The 10,788-nt window shown below is 50.2% G+C and overlaps 1 long non-coding RNA gene across 1 annotated transcript; it reads left to right on the forward strand.

Annotated features, from left to right (window-relative positions):
* The first annotated feature begins 2,300 nt into the window (after positions 1-2,300).
* On the forward strand, positions 2,301-8,291 carry LOC127547398 (uncharacterized). The gene is made up of 2 exons (XR_007950171.1): positions 2,301-4,634; positions 6,895-8,291. It is a non-coding gene; the product is annotated as an uncharacterized LOC127547398 (long non-coding RNA).
* Positions 8,292-10,788: the final 2,497 nt, after the last annotated feature.

The following is a 10,788-nucleotide window of genomic DNA, read 5'->3' on the forward strand; positions in this document are numbered from 1 at the left end:
ATTTCCAGGATGAAGACTTAAAAACCAGGCCATTTCAGCAAAAAATATATTGAGATAACATAACACATATTCCATCCTCCTGCCCCAAACTTCTTAAAAGTTGAGAAAGTTCTATGTTCGTTGGCCCATAAATCATCCTATTTCATGTTTTATGACCTATATTTCCACACAATAAAACTCTGTTAGGATTAGAAAACAAGGATACAAAAAAATGAAAAAAAGAGAAGGTTGCAAGGGGAGGACAAGTGGATGCTCTTTTATGGCTATTCTAGGTGATGGAAATCCAGGTAGTTGGGTTTCTGCTTTCGTCATAGTAAATCCAAGCCCGGGAAATCAATCCCTCAGTCCTACTGGGCGGACTCAGAAGTCACTGCATCAAAGCCGTTGGCAGCTCACCTTCAACCCCAGCCCTTTGGCATCCAGGAGAAGCCTGGAGTTTCAGCACTGAGGCTATTGGCTAGTTTGCTCCCCTCACTCAGTTTTCCCCCTGAGGAACTTACCCCAGAAATCTACAGCATACATTTCCTCAACAACAGAAAGAAAATTATTCTTTTCTAAATGATAGAAAATTATTATCTTTTTCTAAAAAGGGAAGATGGCACCCAAGGAATTCTTAGATCTCCCATAAGCCACAAATGTAGCCTTAAAATGCTTTAAGCTAATTCCTAATGACTCCAAAGGAGCAGGAAAAGGCAACTGCTCTAAGCTAAATTTGTGGGAGAGGATTCCAGCAGACAGAAAGAGGACCCAAGGTAGGCTCTCAGTGAATAGTCCTTAACTGATGGACATAAGAATATCTGGATTTACAAAAAGGGCAGCTGGAGAGCGATTATTGGGAAACGAAATGGGCCCCTAGTGCCTGTAAGAAGGATAAATCTTTCTGGTGCGGGGCGCCGAGGTCTGAGCATGCAGCCAAAGAACCCAAGTTTGACTCCAACTCACCACCTGTCTGACCTGGAATTTAGCACTCACCCCCTGGGGCCTCAGTTCTCTCATCTGCAAAATGAGATCATTGGCCTGGACTACTTAGAAGCTTCCTTCCAGTTATGAATTCTATCCTATCTCTCTGTTCTAGAGGCACATGTTCCTGGGCACCTCCAGACATCAGATTTCAGTTTTTCTGTTCTGAAAGCACCTCATCCCAGATTACATGTCCACAAGGAAGCAATTGGTGTTATTAAAAAAAATAATAAAGAAGACCAAACTGGACATCATTGCACTCTTAATTTGTCTTATGAGCTACACAACTCTTCTCTGTCTGGGTCTTTTCCTCATTTGTGGTTGGAGGGATTTTGACTTAACTTACCCCCCAAAAGATCTAACATCTTCACTTCCTCTCAGCCTTTGAACAAGTCTGTGTTGCCAGTTACCCACAAGGCTCTGAAACTGGGGTCCACCATCTGTGGGTGGGTTTCAAAGGGTCCCTGACCATTTAGGCACTTTCATTTTTATTACCCCTAACTGAAACTTAAAAACAGCAGTATAAACTATGACAAAAATCCACAATGATTTAAAAACATGGCAGGAGCCCTTAGCTTCCCAAGACAGACTGAGAGAGAAATATTATTAAAAATCGCAGAACTGGACGTCTCTCTTCAGGGCTGCCCCCAGGGGCCCAGAATCGCCCCAAATCAAGGGCGAGTGCCAAGCTCTGCCAGCTTCCCACCCCACAGAGGATGCCCCATAGGGAACCTGGGAGTCGCCCAGCTCCTTGCCTTTTAGGTCCAGAAAGGGAATGAAAAATGACACTAACTGACATTGAGATACCGGTTTAAGGTGTGCAGAGCTTTTGCAAATATCCATTTTAGCCTCACAGCAACCCTGGCAAGCAGGGAGATGACTGTTTACAGCGAGAAAACAGGCAGCCAGCGGTGGAGTGGCCGAGTCAGGGGGCGAGGAAGAGACTGAAGCTGGATTAGAATTAGGGTTCCAGGTCCAGCGAGCCCCGCTAGATGACCTGCCCAAGGTCACCGCGGGGAAAGCGGCAGATAGAGCCAAGTACCGGAGGCAGGCCCAGGGGGTCTGCAGGCGGCGCTGCGGCCCGGTCGGCCCTAGCGAGCTGCGCGCTCCCAGCAGGGGGGCAGTCAGCCACCGGAGAGGAGGTAGGGAAAGCGCTACACAGGTAAAAACCAGCAGTCAGTGTTATTGCCTTGCCGAGGCCAATCACAGAGTCCGACCCCGCCCCTGCGCCCGCCCCCACCCGCGCCGGGCTCCCTCCCGTCCTCCCTCCGGGGCCACACACCCCCAGGGAGCATGCGCATTGGCGGCCGGGCCGCGGATTCCCCAGAGGACGCGCTCACCGCCTTAGCGGGTCCGGGACGGGCGCAGCTACGGAGGCCACCAACGCGGGGCTCGGCAGGAGCGCCCCGCCACCGAGCCCGACCACTCCGGCAGCAGAGGCGGCAGCGGCGGCGGCGGCTGCCAGGGCTCCCTTCCCGTGCCCAGGCGCGCCGCCGGCGACACCGTCCTGGGGCATCTTCGCGCCCCCCGCCTGGCCCTTCACACCCTTCAACCCACCCCAGGCGGAGACCCGGAGAGACTGAGCTAGCGACGCCGCCGACTCCGCGAGCCGCGTCGGGGGCCCGCCCTCTCCGCGCCTGCCGGCCAATCAGAAGCGGGGACGGGCCGAGCGCGGGAAGCCTGATAGGTGGGAGAAGAAGGCGGGGATAGAAGCTCGAGTCCCCGGAGAAAGGGGGGGCCGCAGATCGCGCTGCGGAGCCGGGGAGCCGAACGGGCGCGTGGCCCTGGTAACTGGCACGGCCCCGCCCCTGCAGCCGCTTGCCACGTCCGAGGCTGGGCTCCCCGCCGGGCGGCCTCTGGGGCTTTTCTCTGCCATTCCCCTTTTCTGTCGGAAACCCTTAGAGCCCGTAACGAAGGTTAGCCTTTACGTAATAGCCCGCGGTTCAAAAGTGACCTCATCTGGTCCTCCCTGGGAAGCGAGGGTCTTATTACGCCCATTTCACAGCGCAGGGAACTGAGGCAAACGTGCCCAGGGTCACCCAATTAGGAAGCGTCTGTAGCTCCGCCCGCACGTCTTAAGGCCCATTGCCCACCCAGACAGCCTATCGGTGAACCGTGGGAAGTGGCGTTCTTGTCTGATTCAAGAATTGTAACGCTGTTTTCCCCAATTATGCAGAAGCGGAGAGGGGGGGGGAGGCGCATGCAGGGGTGCCAGCAAAAGGCGTTTACCCTGGTGGGAGGAAATTGTCAGCTCAGACAGACCTGCCGGGCACAAATTGATTCGTCATAATTATTCTAATCAACCTTTTCCCCCTTTTCTTATCGCTTAAAATCCCACCCGGCAGGATCCCCTCATGGCTTTAGAAATATCACTAATGGAAGCCATTTCAAAGTTATAATTTGTCGAAAACTTCACAGTCAGGATTAAGCAGGGGCTCAAAATTTTATTTAACTTTGCTTTCCTCAAACAGACCAAGGCAAAAATGTCGGCAAAGCCTAAGAATTAATTTCCTGTTCTGCATAATTAATGCTGTAGCTAGCACCTGTACATGGATTTAAGATCCTGTGAAGTGGATGCTCTTGTTATCATCGTCACCATTTTCCAGGTGAGGAAAGAGGTGGAAAAAAGAGGTGACACGACGAGTGGGCTCCCGAAGCAGGATTCGAATTCGTGAAGTTCTGTTTCCAAATCCGGCGCCCTACTGACCTTTCCAAGAGCTGACACGTCGGTGGAGGTAGCAGACAGTGGGCTTGACTGGATTAAGATATTTCTCATCTAAGACTGTTTACGACCTTTTACAAACTTTCCTGATAGAAAAATGATGGTGGGGGACCCCATTTGAGGTTTTTTGGCAGAGGTTTGCCGATCTTTCTCCGGTTCATTTTACGGATGAAGAAACTGAGGCCCACAGGATGAAGGGTCACACAGGAAGTGTCTGAGACTAGATTTAAATTCAGGGCGAGTCCTCCTGACTTCTATTCACTGAAGTCAGTGAATCTGATTGAAAACTGATAAGATTTCCTTCATTCAGTGAATCTGGAAAGGACTTTAGACTGGAGAATATTATTCCCTAATATGTTTCATTAGGGAAAAAAAAGGCTTCAGTATACTTCAACATAAAGGCCTCAAAAAGAATGATAGGTGTCAAGAAGAAATAGAGCTATCGGGAATGATGATGACTAGCATGTATTTAGCCGTTTACATCTATTATCCTACGGGATGCTCACCACAGCCCTGTTATATATTGTTGTATATGTTATATAATCCCAATTGGGTCCTCTTTACTGCAAGGTAAAAATCCCTAATTAATTTGCCTCCCCCCAGCGGCTCAGCTGAGAAGCTTACCTCCCCGTCACACTGAGAAAACTGGGAGCATTCCCCAGGAGCTGCGTCCTCCCCCCTGCTCCACCGGCTCCCCCTTCGCCACCACACTCCCACCACTCCCTTCTCCTTGCTGCCTGGATCCCTTCCAGCCGCTTGCTCCCTCTATCATCCCTCTCCCACTAGTTGTCTCCCTGTCTTTGGCTGCCCCTTCTGGGCTCTGGACTTGCGTCACTAACCGCCTGCTGGACACTTCCAAGTGGACTTCTACAACAAGTGTCCAAAACAGACTTCGTTACCCTTCGCCCAGACGCCCCGGCTGCAAACTTCCCTGTTTCTCTCACGAGTAATGGTAATAATCCCAAGAATGATAGCTAACATTCATTGCCTGCTCTATGTACCGTGCGAAGCGCTTTTTACAAATATTTTCACAACCACCCTGGGAGATAGGTATCATTATTGTCCCCATTTTGTAGATGAAAAAACTGAGGCAGACAGAAGTGAAGTGACTTGATTGGCCCAGAGTCACACAGCAAGTGTCCAGGGTTAGATTTACACTTCATTCCATGTGTCCAAAAGGGGCCACCAAGTGGTCCAGTGGATAAAGTACTAGGCTTGAAGGCAAGAAGGCCTGAGTTCAAATCTGTCCTTGGACATTTACTAACCGTGTGACTCTAAGAAAGCCAATGAGCTTCTGCCTCAGTTTCCCCAGCTATAAAATGAGCACAATAATAGCACCTGCCTCCCAGGATTGTGGTGAGGATCAAATGATACAGTAATGATGTTTATGCAAAGTGCCCGCCATACCATAAGTGCTATATAAATACCACATTATTCTGAAGTTGACCATTTTTTTTTACCTCATAGCATTTCTCAAAGCCATCCCCTTCTCTCTACTCATATAACTAAAATTTAGTACCTTAGATGAGATTTTTTTCCTGATCTCCCTAGCTGTGTACATCCCTCCCCAACTTTATTTTATATATGCCTCCATGTGCCTATGTCATGTCCCAATAGAGTATAAGCTCCCTGAGTGCACGGACAATTTCATTTTTGTCCTTGTATCCCCAGTGCCTTGAATGCAGTAGGTGTTAATAAATGCTCTCAGCCTGGCCAAACCGCATCCCTAGAGACTAAAAGGCTTTTAAAAGTCCCTTTTCTCTGCAGCTTTCTATGATGTATATTGTTCTATAAACCTGTTTTGCATAGAGATCATCGAGAACAAAAAACTCATAAGTAAATGGGGTAATTCAAGCTTTCTTATCCATAAATCATTAGCCATTTGCTTCCTTCTCAGGCCTAGATTAAACTGCACAATTTAAAGGAAATTAGCCTACACTGGAAAAGAGATGGAAAGGGCAGAAGGAAAGTGGAAGGCAGGGAGAGGAAGGCAGGCTTGCCGAAATTTTGGCTTGGATAGGAACAATGAATCATGTAGCTTTAGAGTGGAAAGAATGAGTAGGAAACGCATGTATTAAGCTCCTACTGTATGCCAAGCACTGCAAACATAAAAGTGAGACAGTCCCCACCCTCAAGAACTTAATGGAAAGGTAAGTCCCATAAGGAAGTGGTGGCCGGAGAGGAGAACCGGGCCCAGGGATGGTATGGCACCATAGGGAAGGGTAGTCCCCGTCAGCCCCCATCCAGAAGCAATGGTGGGCAAGAGTGGGGGTGGGGAGGGGTCGTCTGTAAAAGTGGGGAGGGCTGGGTACCAAGAGTGAGGTGACTTCTCCCTAGCTGTCAGTGCTCAGACTTGGGATCTTAGAGGCTTGAACTGATGGATTGGATGGATTAATTTCTCTCTGAATTCTGGGTGCTGAGTGGGGAATGACTCCAGGTAAGAGGGGAGGGGTGCAGCTGCCAGCTGGGGCTAATGGCAAGATGTACTAGTGGAGAGAATTCGATTCTTTATCAACTTATCTGCTCTTTGGAGTGTGTTTCAGTGTTATGAGGGGAAAAGTGTCGCAGAACATTAATAAGAATTCATATCCATATGTAACCTTTGGATTAAAAGCTATCCTTAAAAAATGGACCCTAACCCCAAGTAGAAGGTAGGAGGAACTATTATAATTCTATTGTGCAAATGGGGAAACTGAGGTACAGGAGACCCCAAATCTACTCCAAGCAGCCAGCCAGCTGGGGTATGGGAGACCCCAGATCCTCCCCAAGCAGCCAGCCAGCTGGGGTATGGGAGACCCCAGATCCTCCCCAAGCAGCCAGCCAGCTGGGGTACAGGAGACCCCAGATCTGCCCCAAGCAGCCAGACAGCTGAAGTACAGGAGACCCCAGATCCTCCCCAAGCAGCCAGCCAGCTGGGGTACAGGAGACCCCAGATCTGCCTCAAACAGCCAGACAGCTAGGGTATAGGAGACCCCAGATCTGCTCCAAGCAGCCAGCCAGTTGGGGTACAGGAGACCCCAGATCTTCTCCAAGCAGCCAGTTAGTAGGGGCCCTGCCCTCATTTGAACCTATTTGCTTCTGATTGGAGGCCTCGAGCCCTAATTCCCCTCTGCCAGGCTTGCTGGGTACCCTTCCCAAAGACCTGGACCAGAGCATGAGCCGACACTGGGTTTTTGCTTTGCTGAAGTTGGTTCTGTTCTCTGCCTCCCCAGGATGAGGGGCAGCTCCAGGCTGATTTATAAATGAAGCCGGCCTCTCCTTCCTGCTGTTTTTCCTTTCTTCCTCCTGCCCTTTCTCCTGTGATGATCTTGGACCAGAATTACGGACCACCCGGGAATAATGCACAGCCGAGAGCACTGCCTTCTGCTCCAACAATCAAGTATTTATTTAGTGTGGCCGTGTGCTGGGAGCTGCCTCCGAGCCGGCCCTCCCCAGCCTGGTGGCTCCCACTTGGGCTCAGGGGCAGAGCCGCCCCATCCAGGACGCAGGACATGGGGCCTTTGGCCCGGAAGGGCCTTAAAGGTCCCTGATCCACCCCTGCTCGCTTGACAAACAAACCAGGGCCCAGGAGAAGCCCGAGATTTACCCCGCTAGCAAGGGGCCAAAACCTCCTGGTTCCAAAGCCATGCTCTTTCCATGACTCCACTCTCAGAGAAAAGGAGGTCAGCGGAAAGGCTGACACGCTCCATTTCTGGTTCCAGGGCTGGGCAGGAAAGGTGGATAGCCCGGGGAGGAATCGGCCTGGAAGGTGAGTAGGGCTCCTGGAAGCTCCTCTAGGAGAGGGAAGGGGGAAATCAGAATATCCAGGCCCGTCGCTCTCCACAGGACCGCCCCAGGACCATTTTCAGACCTCCACTTTCCGACTCTCCCTTCTCTCAGCCTGAGGATGGGCCCAGATAGCCTGGTCTGTGGCTGGCAGGAGGGGGAGATTTTCTCAATGTCACAGAGCAGGTCAGGAGGTAAGCTGAGACCAGAACTGTCCGTACCGCTGCTGCCACGGGGCTGGATGGTAACATGTGCTGCTGGCAGAGACCCGGAAAGCTCGTGGCCCGGACAGGACGCCCAGACAGGGCAGAGGCTGGCAGGAAGGGCTCCGAGGTCAGCTCTCTGCCTCATCTCCCTCCCCGGAAGCAGAGGCTCCAGGCCAGCGTAAAAGGGATCCCAGTTTATTTGGCCTCTTGCAAGGGCTGTTTTCCTTCCCTCCTGAGCCCTTCCCTGCCCCTCAGTCCCAGCTGCTTGTACCTTTGCAAATGACCTCAGCCGTGTTTGTCACGTACACACATGAACACGCCATCTCCGCTATCAGTTGCTGGAATGTAAGCTCCCTGAGCTCAGGCCAGAGCGGTTCCTTGTGTTTCCTTTTCCCTTCTGACCTGGTTTTTCGGGTGCAGCAGACAAATATGGAAATACCTTTAGAGGAATTGTCTGTGTGTGACCCGTATCGGATTGCTTGCTGACTGGGGGAGAGGGGAGGGAGAAAATTTGGGGACACACAGTTTTTGCAAAGGTGAATTTCGAAAACTATCATTGCGTGTATTTGGAAGATTTGCTTAAAAACATTTTTTTTCTGAACCGTAGCAGCAAAAAATAAAAATAAAATGTTATTGGATCATGTTCCTAGGAGCTATAATGTACAGAACAATGGGCAGAGTTTGAATCTGGCCTCAGACATTTAGTAGCTGTGTAACCCCAGGTAAGCCCTTTCATTTGTTTGCCTCAGTTTCCCCATCTGCAAAATGGAGACAGTAATGGCACCTACCTCTCAGGGTGTTGTGAAGATCAAAGGGCACGTGGGAAGGGTTTGCCAATGTAGAACTGCTCTATAAATTCTAGCTGTGCTCACCCCCTGCCTTTGCAGAAGCGGAAGCAGAATCTGAGGCCCAAAGAAGGGAAATGAAGGGCCCAAAGTCACGCCCAGTGTAGTGACCTATCCAGGCCTGAATTCCCATGCTGGACTTCCTTCCAGTGCTAGTTGTTAAGCATGGAGCTCCTAGGGGAGGAAGCAACTACTCCCCCCTGAGCTCCAGGACTTCACCTACAAAGAGCTCTGGGCAAGAGCAATCACTGATTTTTGGTTCTTTTTTAAAATGCAGAACCAGAAAGAAGTTACCAAGCTTCCCAGAAACATTAGCCCCTCAAAACCCCTGGTGCTGAAACCCTTCAGGACCGAGAGCATCCACAGCGACCTTTGGTGGCGGCTCCTGAGGTCAGAACCAGCCCCCATTATAGAAAGGGCGGCCAGAGGCTGGTTGGGATGGAAGGGCTAACGTTGCAGGTACGCACTAAGCAAGGGCAACGGCATAACCGTCCTCCCAGGCAGGTAAAAAGCATCGCTTCTTGCTCACCTTTGCTGTCTGGTCTCCAAGATTGCTGGGCAAGGGGAGGAAATCTGCCCCATCTCATGTCAGGGGCATCACAAATTGCTTTTTCATTCTCTTTTCCTCGGACCCAGAGGAAAATGATAATTCAGGCATATAAGAACACAAGGTATGGAGTAAGGTACTTTACATGTGGGGAAACTGAGGCTCTGAGAGAGAAGTAACTTGACTTGAATCCGGGTCTCTTTAACACCAAGTCCAGAGTTCTGTTGAAGATTCTGTTCTAAGGGACTCTGGTTCAGCATCCTGTGAACAGGAGTTCTGGGAGGAGAGTTAAATGTTACCAGCGGTCTTTCCTCTAAAATATTAAATAAGAGAGCACAGGCTAGAACTGGATCAGTGATTGCATTGACATAATCTGGCAAAAGAAGCTTCCCTTTACAAGTTTAAGTCAGTACCTTCTCGGTAGCATTATATAAAGCCCCCTACCCGGGGCAGGGGTGGGGGTCAGAAATATGACTTGAAATGGGGGCTTAGCAATCATGTTGTGAGCTCCTTGAGAGCAGGAACTATGTTTTTGTCTGTCTGGTGCTCACTTAGTGCGGTACCTAGCACACAGCAGGCACTAAATAAATGTTTCTCTTGGAGGTAGTCATCCTATTTCAGAGAGGTTGTCCCACTTTATCTCCATCATCACCTTCAGGATACAGACAAGGGGAGAAATCTCCAGAGAACTTGAGGATTTTTTCAAGCCTTCACTAAAGAGAAGAAGCACAGCTAGTAAGTGCTTGCAGCTGAATTTGAACTCAGGTCCTCCTGACTCCGCAGCCAGTGCTTTAGCTGCCTTTAATAAATGCTAAGTAGCACGTGAATAGAGCCCCAGCCCTGAGTTCAGGAGGACCTGAGTTCAAATCTAGCCTCAGACACTTAACACTTTCCTGGCTATATGGCCTTGGGCAAGTCACTTAACTCCAATTGCCTAAGCAAAATAAATAAAATAAAATAAATGCTTCTTGACTTGACTTTGAGGCTTCCAGCCTGGCCTGCTTCCCCCATGAAACTCAGTGCTCCAGATGTGTTCAGCACAGGTGAGTTTCTCTGTGAGAATCGGCTTATTCATCCATGTTGCTCTCACCATCATCTCTGTTGCACAAGCTCCTTGTGTGGGTTCCTTCCATCACAATGGGTGACATAGTTGTCATTTGGGGCACAGAGCCCCGGGTTTGGGCTGGCTGAAGGGACCTGAGCGTCCAATATCCCTCCATTGCTTTTGTTTTTTCATCTGTGAAATGGGATAATAATAATTTATTTTTCTGCTTCTCAGGGTGGTTATGTCTGTAAATCATAATGCATTGGATGATTGTTAACGTTAATATTTTCAGTCTCAGGGTGTCCTGTGGGCTAATAAGTGGGGCAAGGTTTACTTGAGTTGCATACTTTCCCACATAAGGCAGCAGAGAACCAGAGACAGAAGTGCTTCCTGCAGACCATTCCCGGGTCAAGCCAAGGAGTTTCTGGGCCCACTCCTCATATAGGAGCACCCAGGATTCCTAGGGAGTGAGCAACAAAGCTGGGGCTTGAAGCCAAGGCCCCTCACTCTAAAGCCGAAGCGTTGCCCATCCCCTGATCCTGCCCCCCTCCACCCTTGGGCCTGAGAGCTGGGAGGGAGCAGTGGGCGGGGGTGCTCCCTTGCCTGCATTCCTGCTGGGAGAAACAGTGATGTCTCAAGCCAAGGATGAGGGAACTTTCAGGGTGTGTCCCTGGGCCCAATACAGGCCTTTCCCGGCA

Source organism: Antechinus flavipes, chromosome 2 (assembly GCF_016432865.1).
Source record: "Antechinus flavipes isolate AdamAnt ecotype Samford, QLD, Australia chromosome 2, AdamAnt_v2, whole genome shotgun sequence".
NCBI lineage: Eukaryota > Metazoa > Chordata > Mammalia > Dasyuromorphia > Dasyuridae > Antechinus > Antechinus flavipes.